The 24354-nt window shown below is 49.7% G+C and overlaps 1 protein-coding gene across 2 annotated transcripts in view; it reads left to right on the plus strand.

The window, feature by feature from the left end:
• Window positions 1–24354, plus strand: part of LOC141227055 (tetraspanin-2-like) — a 255304-nt gene that overhangs the window by 103611 nt on the left and 127339 nt on the right. The gene's annotated exons all lie outside the window — the stretch shown is intronic.

The following is a 24354-nucleotide window of genomic DNA, read 5'->3' on the forward strand; positions in this document are numbered from 1 at the left end:
GGGTCAGTTGTTCAGGTAACTGAATGGACCATAGGTATTTTGGGTTGACGAGCTTGAGCTTTTGGTTTAAGAAAGAATAAACTGTTACATGAGTTGCTGAAGTTTGGTTATCTCTGTATTTTAAGGAATTTTTAATAAAGGACATGGCCAGAAAATTATCCACTAAGTCAACGTGTTGTGTGTATTTATTCATTTAGTTATCTATTTCGCTAAAGGTATGTTTTAAGGGTTAAATGAATATGCTGTGTAATGTCTTCTGATGGCTGCTGTTTTGGGGGTTTTGACACTCATCATTGCAGAGCAGGGTTCTGGTAGCTGGGTAAGAGGCCATCGTTGAAGGTCTAAGGGGCACTTAGACATGTTGAGACCACCAGTTGGCATAGGGAGGTCAAGAAAGTTTGAAATGAAGAAACTATAGCGGATGCAAATTACAGTCATCTTGACAGAAAAGCAATAGGAAAGCAGCTTGTGAAACTGACATTTTGGATTTGAAGCCATAGGCCACTATCAGTATTCGTTCAGTATTTTTTCTCAGGAGTGGGAGCCAAACCCAGGTGAGGAACAATCAGAGAAAAGGTATAATGTGAACGTTCGGGTATGAGTCACGGGGCCGGCGCTGGTTCAGTCACCGCTCTTCAGAGTGGCGGATGTAACCGCGGCCCCAGTCCTGACTGTCACTCGCTCTGCATTGGGGTCGGGGACGCGGTTACAGCCGCTTTCTGTATACTCAGAGCGGTGACTGAACCAACGCTGTTGCCGCCCCCGTGACTTTTTCCTATTTTGCTGTCCATTCTTTTTTAAAATGAATGCTATCCTTCAAAACTATAACTTGCTATGTCAACAGAAAAATACACAAACATTCTTGCTCGTGAAAAAAGGGAAGGTCGAAAGCGCAAAAATGAAAAATTGCCTGGTCATGAAGGGGTTAAATAAGACTCGTCTTATACTTATTATTTAGTTGAAGATACATTTCATACAGAAAATCCAGATTCCAAAATTATTACAATCTAGTCTCGCAACTGGCCAAAAATGTTAACTAAAACATTAATGTTCTTGGTAAGTTTACATGTATTCAATTTATGTGTGTTATGATATGGTCATGGAAACCAAATATCATCTTGATAATAAGGTCGTATCCTTATCACTTTGGAAGATTTTTAGATAAGCAAAATATTTTAGGAGTGATCATGTAGTAAAAGCAGACTAAAACCACAGAAAGGAAAAAAAATGCGCAGCCTGTTGCTTCTGTTGCTGGGAGTATCCAGTGCTATTTTTACAGGCAAGGATTTCCAAATGACACATAGGCAGCCTCACATCTGAATATAGCTCTGTACAGCTGGGTGTGAATTTAGTGTCACAGCTACGAGTAAGCAACGTCTGCAGTTGTTATAGGGTCTGTAGTACCAGGGGGGCTGGCACAACCTTATCTCCCCACCCATGCCTACTTTTCTTTCTGTTCATGTTCTGCAGTAAAAAAGAAGGATGACATGGGGGGCTCAATTTGTTCACCTCTCGAACTTTTCTAACTAGGAGTCAATCAGTAACATCATATTTTCATGTTAAAGTGGTTTCTCAACAACATAAATTGTTAAAATTACTTACAAAGTACTTGTAAAAACAAGTAACATTGCAACTTACTTGCTATTAAGTACCCTCTATATTTTTTTTGCAGGTGGTTCAGATCCAAAACCTGCCTGAAAAAGCACATAGAAAATGATCAAAAGCATGAACATATGCATTTTTATGTAAAAATTACTTGCTGTGCAAATGTTCAGGCTATTGAGCGTCTTTTAAAGAAGTTGTCCATTACTTTTACATTGATGGCCTATCCTTGGGATAGGGCATCAATGTCTGATTGGTCAGGGTCCGACGCCTGGCACCCCCGCAGATCAGCTGTTATCAGTGTCGGCAGCAGTGGCCTGAAGTGCTTACTTGCTGAGTTGCTCCGTCTACTTGTAGTGGCCGCTGCTGGGTACTGCACATCCGCCCCTTAATGATTTGAATAGGAGGTGGATGTGTAGTACCCTGCGGCAGCCACTACAAGTAGACTGAGCAGCTCGGCAAGTGAGTACATCTGGCTGGTTGTCACCAACACCAATAACAGCTGATTGACGGGGGTGCCGGGTGTCGGACCCTGACCAATCAGACATTGATGACTTATCCTAAGGATAGGCCATCAATGTAAAAGTAGTGGACAACCTCTTTAATCACTTTGCCACTGGTTTCCAAAGACGCCAAGCGGCTAAAAAGAAGTGAGTTGACCATTATTCAGACGTTTTCAGCTTTGAAGACGTTCTATAATATACAATAAAAGTCGATGGGAAGGCTGAAAAGACGCATGGAAGACATTCCTCTTTAGAAGCATTGTGTCAGCATTCTTACTTCAAAAAACGCTAACGCTTTATCATTGTTTTGTGGAGTTAAAAAAATGACCAGAAAACACCAGTAAAATAAGACGCCACAAAAACACGGTAAGAATGCTAAAAAAAAAAAGCTAGTGGTCAAAAACATTGAAAAAGTGCTCAGCAAATTACCAAAAGTGATGCTTCAGGAAAAAAAAGTGCTGGTGTTTCTGGAAGCGTCTTCTTCTTGGTTTGCCCACCTGACAATGAAGTTGTGTGCACATACCCTTAAGAGGAAATCATGAAGCACCGCGCTTACAAACTCTGGATCCTGCCAGTTTTGGGGAGTGCACAGTTTGGGCCAGTGGGATGACAATGTCGCTGGTCTGAACTGTCAGTCTATCAGGGGCTCGTTGCCTCGGCCAAGCAAGAGGCTGAAGAGCATTGCACTTCTGAGGACAACTGATAAGAATATCCCTTTAAAGAACTGTGCCTCAGGAAGAAAATTTCTTTCCAGATTAAAATAACTGCTGCAAAAAAAAAATACGCTGCAGTTGCATGTGAACGCAACCTTATGGTAGTTGATATGTTCAGGACCTGATGAGGATTCTCAAATGCATGGGTTTTTTAACTCTATCCACAGGTTCCATTAGAATGTGCTCAGATATGCGGTGAAAAAAAGGAGTGACATGCACATTATTTCTATAGAAAATTATCCACAGCGAAACTTAGCAGGCTAATTCAAATGTTTATCTGCAGAACATCTGAGTTAGAAATATGAGTGTCATGTTCGGATATCTGCCACAGTTCCTCTTCTAAAATACATGTCGGATTTTCCTTGGGCAAATCTGAGACATGTGAACAAACCCTTAGCCATCCTATAAGGCATGTTCCTTCACCTTGAATTTGTCTGTCTTGAATTATCTGCTATGCTTTTTAGATAAGGATCCTTGGCAGTGGCTCTCTGCTCAGACTTATATAGGGACTCCTAACTAAGATAGGGCATATAGGGTTGTCTTTATAGGACCATCCTCTTTAGGTTGCTATGGCTCAGAACTCTTATGATGCACTGGAATTATTACATTTATCCCTGCCAAATTGTTTCCCCTAATACCATGTATTTTGCAATACATTGCCGATGATGAGTGAATAATCTGGAATGCTGTGAATGAATGGATCCCTTCAATATTTTAGGAGACGTTTTCTAAAGTTAAATGAAGTTCAACAGTATGATATACAACACTATACAGCTCATTTATTGCCTATTTTGCATAAGTGGAGGTTAATACAAACCCTGACCCTGCGAGCTGCAGAATTGGCTGTATCTGCTTAACCTGTGCTCCTTGTCATAGTCTTCAGAAGAAATTCCTGAGACTCCATAGTGTCAAGATCTCTACGTGTGGGCCTTCATACTTGGTGTCAAGACCATTTTTTGCATTTGACTCGCCCCCTGGGCCGTGGGGCACTCGGAACCGGGCAATAGGGAGACGACGGGGGTAGTAGTGGCGACCCGGTCCGTGGCTCAGGGTGGTCAGACCAGTGGTAGTCCCTTTATAAGTTTTAAGTGATGTCCGACTACGCCACCCGTGGATTGCGGTCAGGGTTAACCGCCGCTGCAGTGCAGACCACTGGGGCTGATAGTGTGTGCAGCTGAGACTGTATAACTCCCACGGGAGGAGTGCGGCCCCAGGGCAGTATAGTAGAAGATGGGGGTGATGGTGTAGGGCGTTCCAGCGCCATTAGTGCTGGAGGAGCAAGGAGCACACAGACAACAGGTTGAAGTCCAGGGTCTTTAATAGAACAGGTGGACTGACCCACAAACAGGCCAGGCTAGGAAGGGGGGGGCCTGGACGTCTGAGAGCAAACGGGAAATTGGCCCTGGTCAGGGTGAGGGTGTAGGCCTACCGTGCTCTCTGCGCTCCTTCTGGCTATTTCCTCCTTATAGGGTAACAGCCCACGTTCCCGAGCTCACCGTGTCTTCTCGCCCGTATGGCCTGCAACTTGGGTCCCTTTCTATTCCCGGCCTGGTACGGCTTTGCTGGTCCCTTCTGGTGTGGCGGAACCTCCGGGCTTCTTAGGCCAAGGAACATACAGTCCCCTGCGGACTGGTTATCTGCTGTAGGACGTGGAGTCCTCACAGCCTCAGACGCCAAAGTCTGGTAAATTGGGTTCTTTGTCTACCAGGACAGGCGCACTTCACCTCTTGTCCCTGGCTTGTGGCTCTCCTACTGCCACACGTCCTCTTAGGGTGCAATACAACTGTCCCTCACTGCTCTGGGACACCTCTCAGTGCTGAGACAGGTCGTCCAGTTCTCTCTAACCCTGCCCCCAGTTCCAGCTTTTATAGGGGCAGCCTGCTCCCCCTACTGGCCTGTGACAGGAGGTATTGCATGCTAATGTTCCCCTGACCAGAGAACCTCCCCCTTGCTCTCAGACACAGCTTTATTATATTTGTGGCATCCAGGCCAGGGTGACACACATTCACATCCACAAGCCGATTAATATAGTAAAGAATTTTATGGCATAAACAGAGAAGTGTATCTTGACAGAGGCTAATCTAGATAAGTATAGATTACAAAAAAATGTTCATGAAAGCACCTTAGGTCAGGTTACTGCATGCCATGCACAATAAGCCATGCTGGAAGACTTACCCAAGGTAAAAATCACAACCACCTGTTAGTTTAGGGCAAATTTACAAAAAGTGGGTCACTAGCTCTGCCGGAGTCTAATAATTGTACCTTGTGGCGTGTGTCATAGATATAATTTCATGTGAACAATATACTATCTACCAGACCTAAAGACTGCATAATTGACCTTTTGCCAATTTGGTTGCTGGCTTACCGGCCTAGCCATTGTAAAGGATAAATTGTATAAGTATGGGTATCAGTGCTTGCAATGGCACATTATTTTATTTATTTATTTTACTCATTTATATAGCGCCATTAATTCCAACTCATACATACCCTCTGTTACCGGGTCTGAAACCGGCGAATCCCCACAACATACAATGCCTGCGCTTGGGGATTAATAAATCTGCAGTCACACGGAGTAACTGCAGACTTATCACTTTTGACCGGACAACCCCTTTAAGTCCAAAATCTCACCCCTCAGTACCTGCGACTCATTAGCATACATCTTCAACGATTGATTTCTCTTACACAGTAGAACAGATTTCTGCAAGAAACGTAAGGATTTAGTCGGCATTGAAGCGCCTTTACCTACGTGACATCAGTTTGGTGTATATGACTCGCCCCCTGGGCCGTGGGGCACTCGGATCCGGGCAATAGGGGAACGATGGGAGTAGTAGTGGCAACCCGGTTCCGTGGCTCAGGGTGGTCAGGCCAGTGGTAGTCCGTTATGTGCTGATGATTATATCCGACTACGCCACCCGTGGATTTGTGGTCATTAGGAACCGCCGCTGCAAGGCAGACCGCTGGGGCTGATGATGTATGCAGCTGGGATGGTGAGACTCCCCACGAGAAGAGTGCGGCTCCAGGGCAGTGTAGTGGATGTTGGGAGTGATGGTAGTGAGAGTCCCAGTGCTGATAGTGCTGGAGGAGCAAGGAGCACGCAGACAACAGGTTGCAGTCCAGGGTCTTTACTAGAACAGGTAAATTGACCCACAAACTGTCCCAGCTAGGAGGGGACCTGGATGTCTGAGAGCAACGGGGAAATTGGCCCTGGTCAGGGTGAGGGTGCAGGCCTACCGTGCTTTCTGTGCTCCTGGCTATCTCCTCGTTATAGGGTAACAGCCCACTTTTCCGAGCTTTCCGTGTATTCTTGCCTGTATGGCCTGCGACGTGGGTTCCTTTCTGCTCCCAGCCTTGTACGGCTTTGCTGGTCCCTTCTGTTGTGGCAGGGCCTCCAGGCTTCTTAGGCCAAGGAATATACAGTCCCCTGTGGACTGGTTATCTGCTGGGGGATGTGGAATCCTCCCAGCCTCAGACACCAAAGTCTGGTAAATTAAGTCCGTTATCTGCCAAGACAGGCTCTCTTCGCCTCTTGTCTCTGGCTTGTGGCTCTCCTCCTGCCACACTTCCTCTTAGGTGCAATACAACTGTCCCTCTCTGCTCTGGGACCTGAATCCTGAGACAGGTCGTCCAGCTCTCTCTAACCCTGCCCCCAGCAACAGCTTTTATAGGGGCAGCCTGCTCCCCCTACTGGCCTGAGACAGGAGGTACTGCATGCTAATGTTCCCCTGACTAGAGAACCTCCCCCTTGCTCTCAGACACAGCTTTATTACATTTTGTGGCATCCAGGCCAGGGTGACACATTCCCCCCTAGAGAAATTTAGTACTCCGGGACTAAACAGTAAACAAAGATAATATGCATAACCATAAAACAATAACAGACAGACGACGCACAGATTGAGTTCTTAAGGTCACAGTGTGGTCTGTGACCAGGTGTCCATATCACCAACACAACGGGGAGCCTTAACCAGGAGGGGGTCTGTCCTACCCCAAGTCCTTTACAGTCTTAGTTCATTCCTGGGTCAGGCTCCGAACGCAGTCCATACAAGGTCCCGGTTATAAAAAGTCCATAACCTTTGAGTCCTCACGGTAGCTGCAAGAAACTGAAACACACTATTACCAAACATGCATGTAACATTTCAACATTTGGCAACAGGGTTATTTACAATTTTAGTGCACCCTATATTCTCCAGCGAGCGGGTTTCTGCCCCTTTGTGCTCCTGGTTGACCTACGTAGCCCACTGTCTGGTGGTGGACCAACCTGGCTTTCCTCACTAGTGTTAGGGGTACAGCTACCAGCTGGGTGTACAGGTAGGGCAGGCAGCTGTCTGCGGGTCCTTTGGCTTACCGCAGGCATGGCAGGCTCACTGTCAGCAGAGGGTTGACTCTCCTGGGCTGCTGGTACAGGCTCTTCTGCCTCTGGAACTGCTTGCTCCTTTTCACCTTCCGGCTCTGGTGCAGGTTGTTGCGCAGTTGGTTGCAGGAAATGCAGGACAGGTACCACTATGGCATCATTTATGCGAGTCCAGGACTGAGGGAACTCTCCGAGAACGGTGCTGATCATTTCTTACTTGTCCTCTGCGGGTTCAAGGTCACTCTGATCCTCTTCTGCACTACGGAGTTGCTCGGGGCACCTTTTGAGGTAGTCTCTGGAGACGGTACTAGTGGTTTCTCCTCCGTCCTTGGTGATCACGCACATCTTCGGGTTGTCGTGATCACACTGCAGTATGGTGTAGGGTTCCCTTTCCCACTGGTCGTCCAACTTATGTAGCCTTCTCTTCCGCTTCAGGACTTGCTCACCAGGTTCTAGGGGACCAGCAGGGGCGTGTTGGTTGAAGAGTTTTTCTTGCCTCTCTCTCACCTGGGCCAGGCTCTTCTCCACACTCTCCTGTACCTTCTTGTACTGCAGTTGCCTTTCCGTATCCCAGTCCGCATCCGGGAGGTGTCCTCAGGTGTTAGGACTCCCATCTCCTGGTCTACGGGCAGCTTATCTGGTCTGGCTCGCATCAGGTAAGCCGGGGTGCAGTTTGTAGCATTCACCGGGATATGATTGTATAAGTCTATCAGGTCCGGCAGTTTTTCTGGCCACAGGCTGCGTTCCTCCAGGGGCAACGTCTTCAGGAGATCTATGACTATATTGTTCATTTTCTCACACATCCCGTTGGTTTGTGGATTCGGCGTTGTCCGAATCTTCTTACAGCCATAGAGGTTGCAGAACTCCTGGAAGATTTCAGCTTCAAACGCTGGACCCTGGTCTGTCAGGACCTGTTCCGGATACCCGTGTGGACGACAGAAGTATTGCTGGAAGGCTCTGGCCGCTGTTTGGGCTGTCAAGTCTTTTACCGGGACCACCACGAGAAAACGGGAATAGTGGTCCACGATTGTCAGGGCATAGATGTACCCTGACCGGCTTGGAGCCAACTTGACGTGGTCTAGAGCTACCAGCTCAAGAGGCTGCGTGGTGACAATGGGCCTCAAGGGTGTCTTCTGGCTGGTGCGGTCCTTCCTCCTTAGGTGACAAGGGCCACAGTCTCTGCACCACTTTTCTACAGCCCCTCTCATGCCGACCCAAAAGAACCTTCCTCTTAGCAGGAACTCCAGTTTCTTCCAACCGAAGTGCCCCGCTCTGTCATGGTAAGCCCCCAGGACCATAGCTGCATCCCGCCTTGGAACCACGACTTGCCAGGTCAGCTCGTGCGTCCGGTGGTTGACAATCCTTCTGCACAACTTGCCTTCGTAGAGGAACAGCTTGCTCTTCTCTTTCCATAGCTGCTTGGCTTCCTCTGGGGCATCCAGATCCATGCGGGCGTCTTCCTGGGTCAGCAGATCTTTCACCAGGCGGATGGCAGGGTCACTATCTTGGGTCTCGGCCCAGCTGTGGTGAGGTAGGGGATTGATCATCACGGTTGTTAGATCCTCCTCCTTCACGCGGTGGGAGTATTGAGCGGCTCCATACCGTTCTACCTCCTCCAGCTCTTCTGGGTCTTCGTCACCTTCAGGTAAGTGAGGCATCCTCGATAGGGCGTCAGTGTTGGCATTGGTTTTGCCGGCCCGGTACTTGATCACAAAGTCATAGTCGGAGAGACGGGCCATCCACCGCTGTTCTAGGGCACCCAGTCTTGCATTGTCCAGGTTTGTCAACGGGTTGTTGTCCGTGTACACGGTGAACTTTGCAGAGGCCAGGTAATGCTTGAAGCGTTCCGTCACGGCCCACACCACCGCCAAGAATTCTAGCTTGAAGGAGCTGTAATTCTCCGGGTTCCTCAGCTTCCGGCTGGCGTACGCGATCACCCTTTCTCTGCCCTGTTGGTTTTGGGACAGTACGGCTCCCAGTCCCACATTACTGGCGTCCGTGTGGAGAATAAAAGGCTGACCATAATCAGGGTAGGCCAGGATCTCATCCCCCGTGAGGGACATCTTCAACTGGCGGAAGGACTCCTCTTCCGGTATATCCCACTTGAAGGGCGGCTTTTGGCTCCTGGACTTAGACTGTCCGATCAGGAGGTCCTGCATAGGAGCTGCCATCTTAGTGAACCCGGGGATGAACCTTCGGTAGTAGCCAGGTGCTTGAGATGGTCCTCGTAGGTCTTCGAATAGACGATCACGTCGTCCAGGTAAAGGAGGACCGTCTCGAAGTTTCGGTGCCCTAGACAGCATTCCATCAGCCGCTGAAAGGTCCCTGGTGCGTTGCAGAGCCCGAAAGGCATACAGTTGAACTCGCTCAGTCCCATCGGGGTGGTGAAGGCGGTCTTCTCCTTGTCAACCTCTGCCACAGGAACCTGCCAGTACCCGCTAGTAAGGTCCAAAGTAGAAAAGAAGTTAGCTGATTTTAGTGCGGCTAAAGACTCCTCTATTCTAGGCAGCGGATATGCATCTTTGTGGGTGATACGGTTGATTTGTCTATAGTCCACGCACATTCTCATGGTGCCGTCCTTCTTTTTCACCAGAACCAAGGGGGCTGCCCAGGGGCTACAGCTATCTCTAATGACCCCAGCTTCTTTCATTTCTCTTAGCATGCCCTTTGCGTTCTGATAATGTGCAGGGGGTACAGGTCTGTGTCTTTCTTTTATCGGTGGGTGGCTCCCTGTGGGGATGTGGTGTTCTATCCCCTTTACTCTGCCGAAGTCTAGCGGGTGCTTACTAAAGACTCTCTCGTACTCCTGTACCACCCGGTAGACTCCTTGTTTTTGGTGCAGGGGAGTGGAGTCAGCACCCACATGGAGTTTCTGGCACCAGTCCTCCTTTTGTTTCTGGGAGCCATTACCCTCCGCCTGAGGAGATGGAGGCAAGGGTTCCACGGCCCTGATAGCTTTGTGTTCGACAACAAACAGTTTGGCAAGTGTAGCGTACCTGGGTAAGTGTACCTCTCTCTCCCCAATGTTGAGAATGCGAACGGGCACCCTCCCATGACGGACATCAACCACCTACCTGGCTGTCAAAATGGTGGGCCTGCTGTCTGAGTACACGGGTTCTACCATGGCTTGGTAGTCTCTACCTCTCAACCCGATTGCAGTCCGACACCAGATCATCATTTCACTTTTGGGAGGCATGGAAATGGGGAATGGGTCACTCAGTCTTACGCTACCGATCTCACCACCAGACAGTTCTACCTGCTGCCGTCTCATCAGGGCTTTTATCTCCTTGTTGAGGACTCTCTGTTGGCTGGAACTAGCATTCACCGCCACCTGTTGTAGAATTACAATTACCTCTGAAAGACAATTTTCAATTACATTAGTACCCACAGTTATTTTAGGGTGACTTTCACGACGGTCAATGTCCACAATAATTACTCCCTGTGCCGGTAGTTCAACTTTACCAATTTTAATGGTCATCTCCTTGAACCCCATCTGCGGCACGGGTAAGCCATTACTGGCGATGATGCTCAAGTTACTGTCTGGATACCGTGTGATATCAGCATCAGTCCAATACTGCTTAAAAAGTACATAAGGGATAGTGGTTACTTGCGACCCAGTATCCAGCAAGGCGCTCATGGGGATACCGTCCAGCACCACGGGTAAAACCGGGCGCCCCCCAACTTATCGCGCCAATTATAAGGGCCTGGTGATCTTATGCCTGGGGGTTGGCCCTCTGCCCCAGGTTGGACCCGTTTAAATTACAGTACCTGGAAATGTGTCCGGGCTGGTTGCATCGACGGCAAATGGGCTGTCCATCCTCTGCGTAGCGGTCTGTGGGCCTCCCTCGCAACGACGGGATCCTCCTCTGTCGACGCCACGGGACATCCTCCGGACTTGAAGCCCGATCGATGGGTCTTGACGGGTCCACTTGCAACGTCTGGACGGTCCTGGTCAACGCCGCGATGCTCCTGGTCAGCTCCTGGACTTGGTGGTGCAGGTCTTTCGACGGGGCTTGGTTCAGGGCCTGTGCATCAGCCCCCATGGGGTCCATAGAGGAGGGCGCCGCCTCCAGGTGGTAGGTGATAGCAGGGCGCCGGGGGTTTATAGCGCCACTGGTTGCGGATTCACAGAGCACCCTTATGGCCCTGTCCTTAAATTGGGCAAAGGTCAGGTCGGGGTTCTGAAAGAACATGAGGCGCAGTTGGGCCCTGTGGGCGCTAGACAGCAGACCTTCTATGAACTGTTCTGTTAGCAGCTTATCCGTTTCCTGCACACTGCCAGGGTCAGTTTGTTGAATAGCCCTCAAGGCTTCCTGCAGATTTAGGGCATAGTCTCTGATGCTGTCCTGTGCCCGCTGCTTACATCCATAGAACCTCATTTTAATCTCAGCGGAGGTACGTGTGTCAAAGGTACCCCGCAGCCGGGCCAGACTGGTTATCTGCTGGGGGATGTGGAATCCTCCCAGCCTCAGACACCAAAGTCTGGTAAATTAAGTCCGTTATCTGCCAAGACATGCTCTCTTCGCCTCTTGTCTCTGGCTTGTGGCTCTCCTCCTGCCACACTTCCTCTTAGGTGCAATACAACTGTCCCTCTCTGCTCTGGGACCTGAATCCTGAGACAGGTCGTCCAGCTCTCTCTAACCCTGCCCCCAGCACCAGCTTTTATAGGGGCAGCCTGCTCCCCCTACTGGCCTGAGACAGGAGGTACTGCATGCTAATGTTCCCCTGACTAGAGAACCTCCCCCTTGCTCTCAGACACAGCTTTATTACATTTTGTGGCATCCAGGCCAGGGTGACACATATAAAATCACGATGACAGGTTCTCTTTACGGTTAAAATTGCCATGGTCACTAAGGGGTTAAAGCAATGGTGCATATGTTTGTTATACCCCAGTCTGGGTACCCCCCCTTGCATATTAGGAGCTTTCTCCAATGAACTTGATGTTCTGATAAATGCTGGTGTGCTTGGAGCTTGCGGTCATTTCCTTAGCACACCCCAGGGTTTTGGGTGCCAGGTTCGCTCTGCAGCTTGACGTGTAACAGTTCATTATGGAGAGTCCGAGAACCTAATGGTCATTAGCGTATTATGTAATGAGTATTTTATTTGGGGAGGAATTACTTCTGTACCAGCCTCCAGAAGACATTCTGTTTTCATTCTCTAAGGCACCGCGAAGGGGCTGAATGATAATGCATTTTACAGATAGTTCTGTTAGGGCTATTTTCACTTCTTCCACATAATAAAATGTACAGTTTTCCTGTCACATCCTGCCATGTGAGCTATGAAACAAACACGTCAGTGGCAGCAGTTTTGGAATTTAACCTGTTTTTGTTCTTTATTTCTACACTGCAGGAATGTTTCTTAAAACATATATTTAGTAGCATTTTAAGGAAGACTCCAGTATTTCACTGTCGTAAATGTTATTACTTCACTTTGTTAAATATACAACTTTTAGTGCTATGTATGTGCAAGTGGGAGCAGCTACTTCCTAAAGTCCTGGTCAAAGGAGACAACCATATTTCATAGCCAAAAAAAGAAACAATCATCATGATATGTTGCATTCTAATACTGTGTGTATATAAATATATACAGTGCCTTGAAAAAGTATTCTTACCCCTTGAACTTTTCCATATTTTTTCTCGCTACACCCGCAAACTTAAATGTATTTTAGTTGAATTTTACGTGATATAACAAAACAAAGTAGCAAGTATTTGTGAAGTGTAAAGGAAATTATACATGGTTTTCTAAATATTTAAAAAATCTAAATCTGAAAATTGTGACGTGCATTTTTATTCAGCCCCCTGTAGTTTGATAGCAGGGTTAGGTTATAAAAAAAAATAGGTCAAGCTTTGAACATCTCACGGAGCACTGATCAATCCATCTTCCAAAAATAGAACATGTATGGCACAACTGCAAATCTACCATCTAAACAGACATCCCAAGCAAGGAGAGCACTAATGAGAGAAGCAGCTAGGTCACTCTGAAAGAGCTGCAGATATCCACAGCTCAGGTGGGAGTATCTGTGCACAGGACAACTATTATTTGTATACTACACAAATCTGGCCTTTATGGAAGAGTGGCAAGAAGAAAGACATTTTGGAAAGCAAACCATGAGAAGTCCCGTTTGCAGTTTGCAAAAAGCCTTGTAGGGACATAGCTAGCATGGGGAAGAAGATGCTCTGGTCAGATGAGACAATAGTAGAACTTTTGGGGCTAAATGCAAAACTCCATGTCTAGCGGAAAACTAACCCTGCACATCACCCTGAAATTACCATCCCCAGCGTCAAACATGGTGGTAGCAGTATCATGTTGGGGGCTTTTTTTTTCTGCAGGGACAGTGAAGCTGGTCAGAGTTTATTGGAAGAGGCTGCAAAAGACTTGATACAGGGGCGTAGGTTCACTGTGCAGCAAGACAACGACCCTAAACATACTGCCTGAGCTACAATGCAATGGTTTAGATAAAAGCATATTCAATGGCCCAGTCACAGTCCAGACCTAAATCCCATTAAGAATATGTGGCAATACTTGAAAACTGCTGTTCACAAATGCTCTCCATCCAATCTCACTGAACCAGAGCTAGTTTGCAAAGAAAAATGAGCAAAAATTTCAGCCTCTAGATGTGTAAAGCTGGTAGAGACATACCGCAAAAACTTGCGGCAGTAATTTCAATATCAGTTGGTCCTACAAAGTATTGACTCGGGGGTGGGAGGAGTTGAATATAAATTCCCGTCCCAATTTTCAGATTAATATTTTTCAAATAATTAGAAAACCATGTATCATCTCCTTGTGTTCGTATATCACATAAAATCCCAATAAAATACATCTAAGAAGAAATATAGAAAAGTTCACTTGATATGAATACTTTTTTTTTATGTATACATATACATACAGTACACACACACACACACATATATATATATATATATATATATATATATATATATACATTCACTGCTCAAAAAAATAAAGGGAACACTCAAATAACACATCCTAGATCTGAATGAATGAAATACTCCCATTGAATACTTTGTTCTGTACAAAGTTGAATGTGCTGACAACAAAATCACACAAAAATCATCAATGGAAATCAAATGTATTAACCAATGGAGGCCTGGATTTGGAGTCACCCCCAAAATTAAAGTGGAAAAACACACTACAGGCTTTGATGTAATATCCTTAAAACAAGTCAAAATGAGGCTCAGTATTGTGTGTGGCCTCCACAGGCCTGTATGACCTCCCTACAACGCCTGGGCATGCTCCTGATGAGGTTGCGGATGGTCTCCTGTGGGATCTCCTCCCAGACCTGGACTAAAGCATCCGCCAACTCCTGGACAGTCTGTGGTGCAACATGACGTTGATGGATGGAGCGAGACATGATGTCCCAGATGTGCTCAATCGGATTCAGGTCTGGGGAACGGGCGGGCCAGTCCATAGCTTCAATGCCTTCATCTTGCAGGAACTGCTGACACACTCCAGCCACATGAGGTCTGGCATTGTCCTGCATTAGGAGGAACCCAGAGCCAACCGCACCAGCATATGGTCTCACAAGGGGTCTGAGGATCTCTTCTCGGTACCTAATGGCCGTCAGGCTACCTCTGGCGAGCACATGGAGGGCTATGCGGCCCTCCAAAGAAATGCCACCACACACCATTACTGATCCACTGCCAATGTTGCAGGCAGCGGATCGCTCTCCACGGCGTCTCCAGACTCTGTCACGTCTGTCACATGTACTCAGTGTGAACCTGCTTTCATCTGTGAAGAGCACAGGGCGCCAGTGGCGACTTTGCCAATCCTGGTGTTCTGTGGCAAATGCCAAGCGTCCTGCACGGTGTTGGGCTGTGAGCACAACCCCCATCTGTGGACGTCGGGCCCTCATACCACCCTCATGGAGTCGGTTTCTAACCGTTTGTGCAGACACATTCACATTTGTGGCCTGCTGGAGGTCATTTTGCAGTGCTCTCGCAGTGCTCCTCCTGTTCCTCCTTGCACAAAGGCAGAGGTAGCAGTCCTGCTGCTTGGTTGTTGCCCTCCTACGGCCCCCTCCATGTGTCCTGGTGTACTGGCCTGTCCCCTGGTAGCGCCTCCAGCCTCTGGACACTATGCTGACAGACACAGCAAACCTTCTTGCCGCACGTCACATTGATGTGCCATCCTGGATGAGCTGCACTACCTGAGCAACTTCTGTGGGTTGTAGAGTCCGTCTCATGCTACTGACGCGCCCTGGGCCTATGTGATGCAGCGTTGCGCACGCAGGGACTACCCGGAGCCGGATCTGATAGGGGTAGTAGTCTCGTGGCGGTGACCCGGTCCGTGCCCAGGGAGTCAGACTAAGTGGCGGTATATTAGCAGTAGATGTAGAACGACTACGCCACCCGTTGAATGCAGCTATGGAGCTGCCGCTGCAGGGCAAACCGCTGAGGCCGGTGGGAGGATGGTGCAGCGTGGATGGTATAACCCCCAACGGGAGGGGTATGGCCTCAGGGCAGCCGACGTGGATGATGGGGGTAGCAGGAATCACTCAGAGACGATACGGTGTAGTTCAGGGTCTTTACTGGTGACAAAGATAGACCCTCCCGGAGTACTGGCTAGCGGTCGGGGCCTGGTCAGTCCTTGAGCAGATGGGATCCCCCTTGGCCAGGCGGAGTTGTAGGCCTCCCCAACTAATTGTACTCTTCTGGCTACCTTGCTAGAGGCGGGTAAAGGTAGCCCACGTCCCTGAGTGTACCGTGTGGTGCTCACCCGTATGGCCGGTGACTCGGGGCCTTCTAGTAGCTTCCGCTCCACGACGGCGGTGCTGGTCCCACACGTGTGACCGAGCCTTCGGGTTTCTGGGCCAGAGGACCTGAAATCCCCTGCCGGTCGGTTTCTGCTGCTGGGTAGGAGTTAGTCCCCACAGCCTCGGACTCCGGGTCCGGTAAGAAATCTTCAATCAGGGCGAGCTCTACAGCTTCCAGCCCTGATCTCCTCTTAGCACGACTCCCACAGAGCTCCTGATCTTTCTTTCCTATCACTGCTTCTCTTCTTCTCTCTATTCTTCTTTTCTAACCCTGCCTCAGCCCCAGGTTTATATAGGGGAAGTCCTTCCCCTCCCAGGACTGGGCAGGAGGTGTGGCATGCATAGGATTCCTGACCAAGAGACCTCCCACCTGCTCTCAGACATAACACTGCTGTTACTGTGGAAACCAGACCCCTGGGGTGCCACATTCCCCCCTAGTGAAATTCAGTACTCCGGGACTAAACATATTTTAGAAAAACATAACCAATACAAACAGAAACGGTACAATAGAAAAAAAAACATATTAGAATGGTCACGGCGTGTCCGCAACCGGGTGCAGTTTTTGAAGAAAAGCAAGGTGTCCATTTCACCAAAACAGGGAGACGTAACCAGGTAGGGGTCTGTCCTGCCCCGAGTCCTTAACAGTCTTTAGTCCATTCCTAAGTTACGCTCCAACCAATTGTACAAGGATTCCCGGTAAATCCACCAAGGACTCCTAAAAATAACTAGAAACACATAATTATTTACAAGTAACAGACAGGTGACCACAAATAAAACAATTTAAACACTTCAAATTCTCCAACGTGCGGGTAACTGGCCTTTAGTGGCCCTAGTGGACCTACGGAGCTGACTGTCTGGCCCTGAACTACAGGGTGTACGAGCTGTCAAGGGTAAACTGGGCAGCTGTCTACAGGCTCTCTGGCTCACTAGGGGTATGGCAGGCTCACTATAAGCAGAGGGTTGATCCTCCTGATCTGCTTGTGTGGAGTCTTCTGCCTCCTGGACCGGCTGTTCTTCCAGCTCTACCGGTTGCTCCGTGAGTACTTGGGATGCTGGTTGGAGGAACGTGAGGACGGGTACCACAACTGCACCATTGACTTGAGTCCAGGACCGAGGGAAGTCTCCGAGCACAGTACTAACCACATCTTCCCTTTCCTCTACGGGTCGAGGGTCTTCTTGTTCCTCTTCAGGATTCCGTAGCTGTTCGGGACACTTCTTCAGGTGATCCCGGGATACAATGGTTGTGGTTTCCCCTCCGTCTTTACTGATGGTACAGACCTTCGGGTTGTCGTGGCTTGAGGGCAGTACGATGTACGGGTCCTTCTCCCACTGGTCGTCCAACTTGTGGAGCCGTCTTTTCCTCTTCAAGACCTGCTCTCCGGGTACCAAGGGAACAGCGGGAGCATACTGGTTGTAAGTTTTCTCTTGTCTTTCCCTAGCTAGACAGAGACTTCGCTCCACGCTCTCCTGTACTTTCCGGTACTGCTGCTGCCTCTCTGTGTCCCAGTCTGCTTCCGGTGAAGTGTCCTCGGGTGTCAGGACTCCCATCTCCAGGTCAACAGGTAGCTTACCGGGTCTTGCCCTCATTAGGTAAGCCGGGGTACAGTTGGTGGAACCTACAGGGATGTAGTTGTATAGGTCCACCAGGTCGGGCAGCTTCTCAGGCCACAGACTGCGTTCTTCCAGGGGCAATGTTTTTAGAAGATCTATCACCACCTGGTTCATTTTCTCACAAAGTCCATTAGTTTGCGGATGATAGGGTGTCGTCCTTATCTTCCGGCAGCCATACAGAGTACAGAACTCTTGGAAGACCTCCGCTTCAAAGGCAGGTCCCTGGTCCGTCAGCACCTGCTCTGGGTAGCCGTGTGGACGGCAGAAGTGCTGCTGGAAGGCTCTAGCTGCTGTTTGAGCCGTTAAGTCCTTGACGGGGACGACAACCAAGAACCGGGAGTAGTGATCCACGATGGTTAATGTGTAGACGTAGCCACTTCTGCTTGGGGTCAGTTTTACATGATCCAAGGCTACCAGTTCCAACGGCTGCCGGGTGACGATGGACTGAAGGGGGGTCTTCTGGCTGGCACGGTCCTTCCTTCTTAGGTTGCATGGGCCACAGTCTCTGCACCACCTCTCGATGGTTCCTCTCATGCCTACCCAATAGAACCGCCCGCGCAGCAGGAACTCCAGCTTCTTCCATCCGAAGTGCCCAGCCCCGTCGTGGTATGCCTCCATCACCATAGCTGCGTCCCTTCTTGGCACCCCTACTTGCCAGATCAGTTCATGCGTCCGGGAGTTAACCATTCTGCGGCACAACTTCCCCTTGTAAAGGAACAGTCGACTCTTCTCTGCCCACAGTTGCTTGGCCTCCTCCGGAGCGTCTGGGTCAAGGCGAGCTTCTGGCTGAGTCAGCATCTCCTTCACCAGCCGGACGGCAGGGTCACTGTCTTGCGTTTCCGCCCAGTTGTAGTGAGGTAAGGGGTTGAACGTAGCAGCTTGCTTACCCCTTACACGGTGGGAATACTGGATAGTCCCATGACGGTGGAACGCAGGGAGTTCGACCTCTTCCAAATCTTTTGAATCCTCACCCTCGTCCGGTAGGTTTGGCATCCTGGACAGGGCGTCCGCGTTGGTATTGGAGCGTCCTGCCCGGTATTTGATTGTAAACTCATAGTTGGACAAGCGGGCCATCCATCTCTGCTCTAGGGCACCGAGTCTTGCAGTGTCCAGGTGTGTCAACGGGTTGTTATCCGTGTACACGATGAACCGGGAAGAAGCGAGGTAGTGCTTAAAGCGTTTGGTGACTGCCCACACCACTGCCAGGAACTCTAGCTTAAATGAGCTGTAATTCTCAGGATTTCTTTCGGTGGGTCGCAGTTTTCGGCTGGCGTAAGCAATTACCCGTTCTTTCCCCTGCTGGATCTGGGATAGTACGGCTCCTAGCCCGATGTTACTGGCGTCGGTGTAGAGGATAAAGGGTTGGCTATAATCAGGGTACGCCAGGATTTCATCCCCCGTGAGGGCCATCTTCAGCTGGCGGAAGGACTCTTCTTCCAACTTCTCCCATCTGAAGGGCGGCTTCTGGTTCTTGGCCTTCCTGGACTGGCCTATCAGGAGGTCCTGCATAGGAGCTGCCTTTTTGGTGAAACCGGGTATGAACCTTCGGTAGTAGCCTACCAACCCGAGGAACTGCCTCACTTCCTTTACACTGGAGGGGCTTGGCCATTCCTTAATTGCGGTGATCTTATCAGGGTCGGGAGCCACTCCGTCAGCACTCACCACGTGTCCCAGGTACTGCACCTTTGGCTTCAGGAGGTGACACTTGGAGGGTTTCACCTTTAGGCCGTAACTTGCCAGAGCTTCAAACACTTCCGCCAGGTGCTTCAGGTGGTCCTCGTAGGTTTTGCAGTAGACGATGACATCGTCCAGGTATAACAGGACCGTCTCAAAGTTCCGGTGTCCCAGACAGCACTCCATCAATCGCTGGAAGGTTCCTGGTGCGTTACAGAGTCCAAACGGCATGCAGGTAAACTCATTAAGTCCCATCGGGGTGGTGAATGCGGTCTTTTCCCGATCCGCCTCTGCTACAGGAACCTGCCAGTACCCGCTAGTGAGATCCAAGGTGGAGAAGAAGTTAGCAGATTTTAAAGCAGCCAAAGACTCCTCTATTCTTGGTAAGGGGTACGCATCTTTGTGTGTGATACGGTTTATTTTCCGGTAATCTACACACATTCTCATGGTGTTGTCTTTCTTTTAGACCAAGACTAGTGGAGCTGCCCAGGGGCTACAGCTTTCCCTGATTACCCCAGCCTCCTTCATGTCTCTAAGCATCCCCTTGGCGTGTTGGTAGTGTGCAGGGGGTACGGGTCGATACCTCTCTTTTATGGGAGGATGGTCTCCCGTGGGGATGTGATGTTCTACCCCCTTGACTCGCCCGAAGTCTAACGGGTGTTTACTAAACACTCTCTCGTACTCTTGAACCACCCGGTAGACTCCCTGTTTCTGGTGGGAGGGAGTGGAGTCAGTACCCAAATGTAGTTGCTGACACCAATCCTCCATTTGTTGTTTAGAGCCGTTACCTTCCTCCGGAGAAGATGGAGGCAAGGGTTCTACGGACTGTATAGAATTCTGATTGATGATATACAATTTGGCTAGCGTGGCATACCGGGGCAGGTACACTTCCCTCTTCCCGATATTTATTATGCGAACGGGCACCCTCCCATGGCGTACATTGACCACCCCCCGTGCTGTCAAAATGGTGGGCCTACTGTCTGAGTAAACTGGTTCTACCATTGCCTGGTAATCTCTACCTCTCAGGCCAATAGCCGCCCGGCACCAAATCATCATTTCACTTTTTGGGGGCATGGCAATAGGGAAAGGGTCACACATTCTCACGCTACCAATCTCACCGCCGGAGAGTTCCACCTGTTGCCGTCGCATCAGTGCCCGGATCTCTTTTTGGAGCACTCGCTGCTGGCCGGAGCTGGCGTTCTTGGCAACCTGCTGTAAAATAAAAATCACCTCTGCAAGACAATTTTCAATTACATTAGTTCCTAGAGTTATCTTAGGGTGACTCTCGCGCTTATCAATGTCCACAATGATCAGTCCCTGGGCTGCCAGCTCGACTTTACCGATTTTAATGGTCACCTCTTTAAATCCGATCTGTGGCACGGGCTGACCATTGCTGGCGATGATACTCAAGTCGTCGTCAGGGTAGCGGGTTATATCCGAGTCATTCCAGTTCTGCTTGAAGAGCACGTACGGGATGGTGGTGACCTGTGACCCAGTGTCCAGTAGGGCACTCATAGGAGTGCCATCCAGTACCACAGGCAAGACTGGACGTCCTCCCCCATATTTGTCACGCCAGTTTGATGGGCCTGATGATCTTTTTCCTAGGGGTTGGCCCTCTACCCTAGGTTGTGCCAGTTTAAAGGACAGTACCTTGCCATATGTCCGGGTTGATTGCAGCGGCGGCAGATAGGTTGTCCGTCCTCGTTGTATCGGTCGCTGGGTCTTCCTCTGGCCGGTGGGGTCCTCCTTGGTCGGCGCCACGGGATGTCCTCCGGTCCGGATGCCAGCTGGATCTTCCCCGGAGTAGAAACCTGTAAAGACTGCACAGTTCGGGTTAGCGCAGCAACGCTTTTAGCTAGCTCTTGGACCTGATGGTGCAGGTCGGGAGCCGGGTCATTGTTCAAAGCCTGCGCATCAGCTCCCACAGGCCCTGCCGACAAGGGCGCCGCCTCTTGGTGGTAAGTGGTAGTGGGGCGTCTGTGGGTCACAACGCCACCTGGTGCCGGTTCTCGGAGCACCCGGATGGCTCTGTCCTTGAACTGTGCAAATCCCAGATGAGGGTCCTGTAAGGCCATTGCCCGCAACTGGGTTCGGTGGGCATTGCAATATAAACCCTCTATAAATTGTTCAGTCAACAGCCGGTCCTCGTCTCCCACGCCGTCAGGGTCGGTCTGCTTAATGGCTCTCAGGGCCTCTTGTAGGTTTAGTGCATAGTCCCTTATACTCTCTTGTGCTCGCTGCTTGCACCTGTAGAATCTAAGCTTGATCTCGGCTGAGGTGCGGGTATCAAAGGTATCCTTCAGTCGGGTTAGTATCCCTGCGACAGTCCTTCCCCCAGGTGGCCAGGACTTTACCTCCCTTTGGGCTGCCCCAGTTAATTGGGCCACCAGGATGCTCACTTTTTGCTCTTCTGTGAGGGGGTACACCTGGAAGAGGCTATCCAGCTTTTCTCTAAAGTCATGCAGAGTATGTGACTCCCCTGAGTACTGGGGTAGCCAGGCCGCTCCCGGGATATAGGGCATGGTGAAAGGCATGACTGCAGCAGCGGTGGCGCTGGCGGGGGTTGAGGCAGTGAAGCTCTCCTCCGTATCCGACATCTTTCTCCCCCCTAGTGGACTGTGGCCTACCTTGCGATGATCCTCTTCCGTAGGCCGCGGCTCCGCAGTGGATCGTCAGGGTTGAGGACCTTCCGTCGTGCTCCTGTGACGTCGGCGTCTGCTGGGCTCCTTCCAGGACCTTACGCAACGTCCGGACTTGAGGCGGGGCTTCAGTTCTCGCGCGCTTTCGGAGTCCACGCCCCTCTTCTTCCCGCGCGGCGTCTTCAAGATGGCGTCCAACGGCGGGAAAACTCCACGGATGGCGGGAAGAAGGCAGAAGATGGCGCCGGATGGCGGGAAAACTTCGCGGATGGCGGGAAGAAGGTAGAAGATGGCGCCGGATGGCGGGAATCTTCACCACTGGTAAGTTTGAACAGTCTTTTTCAGGCACGCAGTACCCGGTGGTTGCGGGCACGAGATCCTGCCGACTACGCCAAAAGTTGACGCGCCCTGGGCCTATGTGATGCAGCGTTGCGCACGCAGGGACTACCCGGAGCCGGATCTGATAGGGGTAGTAGTCTCGTGGCGGTGACCCTGTCCGTGCCCAGGGAGTCAGACTAAGTGGCGGTATATTAGCAGTAGATGTAGAACGACTACGCCACCCGTTGAATGCAGCTATGGAGCTGCCGCTGCAGGGCAAACCGCTGAGGCCGGTGGGAGGATGGTGCAGCGTGGATGGTATAACCCCCAACGGGAGGGGTATGGCCTCAGGGCAGCCGACGTGGATGATGGGGGTAGCAGGAATCACTCAGAGACGATACGGTGTAGTTCAGGGTCTTTACTGGTGACAAAGATAGACCCTCCCGGAGTACTGGCTAGCAGTCGGGGCCTGGTCAGTCCTTGAGCAGATGGGATCCCCCTTGGCCAGGCGGAGTTGTAGGCCTCCCCAACTAATTGTACTCTTCTGGCTACCTTGCTAGAGGCGGGTAAAGGTAGCCCACGTCCCTGAGTGTACCGTGTGGTGCTCACCCGTATGGCCGGTGACTCGGGGCCTTCTAGTAGCTTCCGCTCCACGACGGCGGTGCTGGTCCCACACGTGTGACCGAGCCTTCGGGTTTCTGGGCCAGAGGACCTGAAATCCCCTGCCGGTCGGTTTCTGCTGCTGGGTAGGAGTTAGTCCCCACAGCCTCGGACTCCGGGTCCGGTAAGAAATCTTCAATCAGGGCGAGCTCTACAGCTTCCAGCCCTGATCTCCTCTTAGCACGACTCCCACAGAGCTCCTGATCTTTCTTTCCTATCACTGCTTCTCTTCTTCTCTCTATTCTTCTTTTCTAACCCTGCCTCAGCCCCAGGTTTATATAGGGGAAGTCCTTCCCCTCCCAGGACTGGGCAGGAGGTGTGGCATGCATAGGATTCCTGACCAAGAGACCTCCCACCTGCTCTCAGACATAACACTGCTGTTACTGTGGAAACCAGAACCCTGGGGTGCCACACTACCACGAGTATGAAAGCACAACCCGCATTCAAAAGTGACGAAAACATCAGCCAGAAAGCATTGGTACTGATATGTGGTCTGTGATCCCCACTTGCAGAACCACTCCTTTATTGAGGGTGTCTTGATAATTGCCAATAATTTCCATCTATTGTCTATTCCATTTGCACAACAGCATGTGAAATTGATTGTCAATCAGTGTTGCTTCCTAAGTGGACAGTTTGATTTCACAGAAGTTTGATTTACTTGGAGTTATATTCTGTTGTTTAAGTGTTCCCTTTATTTTTTTGAGCAGTGGCAGTTTTCAGTTCTGCTGTGATTGCAGCTCTGCACTGCTATACAAGCTATAACTCAGAGTGAATATCAGATAAGTAATGTAAACTGTAAAATGCTATTAAACAAACATACTTACGGTAGTTTATACATAGAAAATATTAGGAAATTGTAAGTACAGATAGTTAAAAATATACTTCTAAACAGTTTGTTCACTTCGACAATTTCTTCATTAAAAAAGGCTCAGAAACTGTTAAAAAAATAAAACAAAATATGCAATACTCAATCCTCTCCTGCTGTCCAATCAGATGATGACCTTTATATCTTGCTTCAGTGATGACATCTTGACACAGGAACATGTGACTGCTACAGCCAATCAGTGGCGAGATGGGTCACCACCGCGTCTGGTGATTACCTGAGCACTCATTACTATCCAGATGTAGATCCCCTTCTGCAATACCCAGGAGCTGCCACTAGTCTATGTACGGCGCTGTGGTGTTCTGCTCTATGTACTCTTTACATCCAATTGATGCTGAAGCTGGTAAAACCTGATTGATGGGAGTTTTGGGTGTCACACCCCACTTATGCGATATTGACCACATATCCAATAGATAGGTGATCAATATTGTAATGGCAAACCACTTTAATATGAGAACAAAGCAGCTGAAGGAAGCTAAAAGTCTTTTGGCCCGGTTCATTAAGACTGTCATTGTACACGCCAGTCTTAATGAAGAGGAGTTTTGAAATAGGATGCGCCAAATTCATAACAACTGCAGCCACTTAATCAATTTGGTTCATCGTCTCAGTTGTGTGCGCGTCTGTGCACCT

This window comes from Phyllobates terribilis, unplaced genomic scaffold (assembly GCF_046119375.1).
Source record: "Phyllobates terribilis strain yellow unplaced genomic scaffold, ASM4611937v1 Scaffold_2__4_contigs__length_985480577, whole genome shotgun sequence".
Lineage (NCBI taxonomy): Eukaryota > Metazoa > Chordata > Amphibia > Anura > Dendrobatidae > Phyllobates > Phyllobates terribilis.